Below are 5,706 nucleotides of genomic sequence, written 5' to 3' on the forward strand. Positions count from 1 at the left end.
TTAGAATCCTCTGTGTGCTCCAGGCTTCAAGAAAGCTCCCATTTACACAGGAAAAAAGCTCAAGAGTTATTGGCTATGCAAATAAAAACTGGAAGTTCGGGCTTTCTATTAGCTCCCTGCTGACGTCGCTCTCCTGGCATTAGGACAATCTTGACCAACAGCGCCTCCTACCATACACAACTTTCCCACTGTAGGTGGCAGGATTTTCCCAGGTGAAGCCTGGGAAATGAACTCCTGGAAGGCCCTCAGTGTCCAGCCTTTCCCTGGGGTCACTCTCTTCCATTGGTCATAAGGGAAAGTGTCCATTTTTCCAACCACCTCCTTCCCCAAATTCATTTAAGCCTTAAAACCCAGAAACTCATGAACAGTAGTCACCCATCTTAGCCTTTTCTCAACAATTCCATTGACAAATAAACAAAAAATATTTATTAAAGCAAAAAAGAAGAAAGAGGAGGAGGAGCTGAAATATAAGCCAATTTGAGGTATTTGCAAAGAACTCAAATAACAGTAGACAAAACTGATGAAGTCTCTATCCTTACAGCACATTCAGTCCAGCAAGAAAGAGACTTTGAAGACATTATTCCTAAGAATAAAAACAATACCTAACACATATCACAATCACTATGCGCCAAGCATGCTTTGTTCAATCAGTTCAAGTCTCTAACATAAATACTATTACCATGACCCCTCTTTTAAGACATGGAAACTAGCCCGGCTGGTGTGGCCCAGCAGTTGAGCATCAACCTAGGATCCAGGAGATCGTGGTTTGACTCCTGGTCAGGGCACATGCCCGGGTTGTGGGCTCGATCCCCAGTGGAGGGCATGCAGGAGGCAGCTGATCAATAACTCTGTCATCATTGACGTTTCTATCTCTCTCTCTCCCTCTCCCTTCCTCTCTCTGAACTCAATAAAGACATATGTTTTTTAATTTAAAAAGAAAGACCCAGAAAGGTTAAGTAATTTGCCCAAGTTCACACAATGAGCTAGTGGGAAACCCAAAACGCAACCAGCAAGTTTGGCTTTAAGTCACTACACTATAACTCATCTAATTCAAATGTGCTGAGTTCTGGGGAGAAGTACAGAATCTTGGAAATATATTTTATTGTTGAAAAAAGGTAAAATTTATGATGCTTTATTAGCAAATGCGTTAAAGTGCCATTTCCAGATCCGAGGCATCATCCAGAGAACTTCCTGAAGAAAGACAAGCCCTAGCGGTAATGGTTGCACAACAGTGTAAATGTACTTAATGCCACTCAATTGTACCCTTAAAAATGGTTAAAATGGGGCGTCTGGTCAAGATAGCAGCATAGGTAAGTGTAGTACTCACATTCTCCCACAACCACATCAAAATTATAAATAAGATACAGAAAATCACCATTCAGAACCGCCTGAAATCTAGCTAAATGAAATCCAGTAACTACACATTTAAAGAAGAAATGACATCAAGACTGGTAGGAGGGGTGGAGATGCAGAAAAGGCTGGTCCCACACCCACGTGTGACGGATAAAAATTGGGAGGGATGTCTCAGCTGCTACAGAAGTCCCCCCTGAAGAACAGGGGGTCTCAGCCCCACACCAAACCTCCCAGCCAGGGTTCCAGTGCCAGGAAGAGAAGTCCCCATAACTTCTGACTGTGAAAACCAGGAGGGATTTTGGCTAAGTGAGACAGAGGGCTTATGGAGTCCCAGGCAGTTCCTCTCAAAGGACCCACTCACAGAATTACTTGGACTTGCTCCCTCTGAGCTCCAGCACTGGGGCAATAGCTTGAAAGCACCAGGGCAAGAGCTGGAGATGGAGCTTTCTGCCAGACATAAGTACTGACAGAGGCCGTTGTTCCTTTTCTGAGACCCCCTCCCCCAACAGAGCCAGCAGGCAGGTGCCATATCTGAGTCTCCACCAACCTGGCTGCATATAAAGGGAGACCCATGGCACCTCATCTTCCCAGGCCCTCTCCTAGTTTTAGCCTACTCTGTTCCAGGCATTAGACTTTCCTAGAAGTGCTGAAAAATAAAAATTACTGAAATAAAATTTATTTCGTGGTTACTTCAAAAACCAATAGCCCAGAAAACTCGACCCCAGCATGTGTATACTAACCCTGCAGAAGGTTTGGGGGGAGCTTTTTCGGGACTCATTTACCCTGATTTCTCTGAAATCTAGCTCTACCTAGATATCCAGGCAGGCAGGGTATTCTTCCCTAGATGGGCAGGCAGGGTATTCTTCCCTATTACATTCTTAGGTGTTTTATCCACGTGTATTTTTACCTGCAGTCGCAGACTAAAGGTCACATTCTGAGGCTGAAGCTTTCAAATGACCTGAGTTCCAACATAGCTTTCTTCAGTTTAACCAGTAGCTTTGATAGTACTGTGTACCTAGTTCTATAAATTTTTTTTAATCCTCAGGATTTAATCCGAGGATATTTTTTCCATTGCATTTTAGAGACAGTGGAAGGGAGGGAGAGGAAGAGAGACAGAGACAGAAACAGAGAAACATCCTGTGTCTCACATGGATTGGTTGCCTCCTGAATGTGACCCAGCTGGGCTGGGGATCAAGCCTACAACCCAGGTATGTTCCCTTGACGGGGAATCGAATCTGAGACCCTTTGGCGCATGCGCTGACACTCTAACCACTGTGCCACACCCACCCAGGCCCTAGTTCTAATTTTAAGTGATCATATTCAAATTCAAAAGAATCCAGTAAAGTCATGTAAGATATTCTCCCCTCCTCTGAAAATTCTTAAGGGGACTTTTGAAACTTTCTCCCCAAAGGTAGGAAAAGTAACAATGAAAAAAGTACCAGTCCAAGGAAAAGGGACTCCTCCTACCACATGACTGTGACTATTGATCCCACTGGACTACTACTTCCTGAGGATAAAATTCATGAAAGATGCAGCCCAACCAACATAGTACTAAACAAAAATAAAACATTCATGAATGATAAAGGTCTGTGGACTTCTATGGGGGGGTTAATTCAGTTCCTAATACCCAAAATTAAATGGGCTAGAGTTCAGGGGTGGCAGAGTAAAGATGTAGAAGTTGATCTAAATATCTGCAGGGGAGCAGAACAAGCAGCAAATATTTCAAAGGAAAAATAGGGAACAAATGGTAAGTTCAATAGAACAAGTCTGAAATCTGAAGGGATGCAAAAATTTAAAACAAAGTTTGGGAGTCAAAGTGAAAAGACAACCCACAGAATGGGAGAAAATATTCGCAAATATTATATCTGATAAGAGACTAGTATCCAGAACATATAAAGAATGCTTAATAACTGAACAATAAAAGGCGATCAATTAAAAATGGGAAAGTATTTGAATAAATATTTCTATAAGGATGATATACATATGGCCAATATTCAGGCAAAAAGATGCTCAACATCATTAGTCATTAGGGAAATGCAAATCAAAACCACAGTGAGATACCAATTCATACCCAGTAGGATGGTTATAATAAAAAAGATGAACAATAACAAGTGTTGGCAAGAATGTCAAGAAATTGGAAGTCTTTTTTGTTAAGTATGTTTTTATTGGTTTCAGAGAGAGAAAGGGAGAGTGAGATAAATAGAAACATCAATGATGAGAATCATTGATTGGCTGCTTCTTGCACACCCCCTGCTGGGGATCGAGCCTGCAACCCTTGCATGTGCCCTGACCAGGAATCGTACCATGATCTCCTGGTTCATGGGTCGATGCTCAACCACTGAGCTACACTGGCTGGGTGAAATTGGAACTCTTATATGTACACTGCTGGTGGGAATGTAAAGTGGTGCAGCTACTTAGGAAAACTAGCAGTTCTCAAAAAGTTAAACATAGAGCTACTGTATAACCCAGCAATTCCACTCCTATATATATACCCAACAGAATTATAAACCTATATGCACACAAAAACTTATATATGAATACTCATAACAGCATCATTCATAATAGCCAAAAAGGTAGAAACAATTCAAATTTCCATCAATAGAGAAATAGACAAAATGTGGTATATCCATACACTGGAATATTATTCAGTCATAAAATGAAATGAGATACTGATATATTCCACAATATGGATGAAAACATTATGCTAAGTGAAAGGAGTCAGATGCATAAAGTCATATGTTGTATGTTTTATTTATGTGAAATATTCAGAATAGTCAGATACATAAAGACTGAAAGTGGATTGGTAGTTGCTAGGGGCTGGGGGCAGGAGGAATAGGGAATGGTGACTAATAGGTATGGGGTTTCTTTTTAGGTAGATAAAATGTTCTGAAATTAGATCCTGGTGATGATTTCACAACTGTAAATATATTGAAAACCAAAGAATTGTACTCTTTAAAAAGATAAATTTTACGATATGTGAATTATATTTTAACGAAAAAAGAAAAAGAGATCTAGGATATGTCATAATCACACGTCACAACCTTGTGATAGCTAATTGTACGTGTTAACATGATGGCTAAGTGATATCCAGAGAGCCAGTAAACATTATTTCTGCGTATGTCTGTGAGCATGTTCCAGAAGAGATTCGCATCTCCAATCATTAGACTGAGTAAAGAAAATCTCTCACCAATATGGGTGGGCAACATTGAATCCATGACAGGTCCAACAAAAAAGAGGAAGGGCAAATTCTCTCTTCAACTAGGATGTTCATCTTCTCCTACCCTCAGACACTGGAGCCCCTGGTCCTCTGAGCCTTTGGATTCCAGAAATTACAACAGCAGACCTCTCCACTCCTTCACTCCTCCACTCCAGCCCTCACCTCACCCTCCAACCACAATCTTCTTGTGTATGCCTGGAGAATCTTGACGATTTGAAGGAGGGAGGTGACAAAGCTGTATTTAAGGAGATTCTTTGGGTTGCTATGTATGAAATAATTGTAGAATTGAGAGGCTAGGGGCAAGATCGGTGAGAAAGCTATTGTCCTAGTTCAATGAAGAGGCTGCTATGTTCACAGCAGCATTATTTGCAATAGCCAACATATGAAAACAACCTAAGTTTCCATCAATGGAAGAATAGATAAAGAAGACGTGGTATATATTTCAATGAAGAGGTAATGAAAGCAGAAGTGTATTGATGGAGAGAAATGGAAAAGATACAGATACAGAACCAACCTGATTTGGAAAATAGCTAGATGTAGAAACACAAGAGAAGGTAGATCAGGGTGAAAATGATGTTCTAAGACACTGTTAACTGAATTTGGAGATAGGAAGAACTATTTCAAATAGAGGCTTTGTTTTTCTAATGTTTTAAGAATATTGAGTTTGAGGTGCCAAGAGAAAATCAAGTGGAAACATCTGCCAGGAAGTTGCAGGGTGAGATTTGAATTTAAAGAGAAGAGTCTGGGCTGGAAAGAGCCATATTGTGAGAGGCATAGCAATAGTAACTTAAGCTACAAAGTTGTTAAAAGAGAAAGTATAAAGAGAGAAAACAAAAGAGTGATCCTTGGGAGTATCCACATTTAGAGACCAGGAAGAGAAAGATACCAAGAAGACTTGGCCAGAGAAGTCCTTGATAGAACTTATATAGTGTAATACCCTGGAGAAGAAGGAAGAGAATAACCCATAGAATCCAAGGACCACTGGTTTGGTAATTAAGGTCAATGTCACCCTTGGATCTTATAGATTTGTTAGAATGATTAAGATGAAATCCAGATAGCAGGGAAGTATAAAGTAAATGGAAGGCAGAAGTGGAGGAAGTTTTTAAAAAATATATATTTTTTATTGATTTCAGAGC

Source organism: Miniopterus natalensis, chromosome 8 (assembly GCF_054644295.1).
Source record: "Miniopterus natalensis isolate mMinNat1 chromosome 8, mMinNat1.hap1, whole genome shotgun sequence".
Lineage (NCBI taxonomy): Eukaryota > Metazoa > Chordata > Mammalia > Chiroptera > Miniopteridae > Miniopterus > Miniopterus natalensis.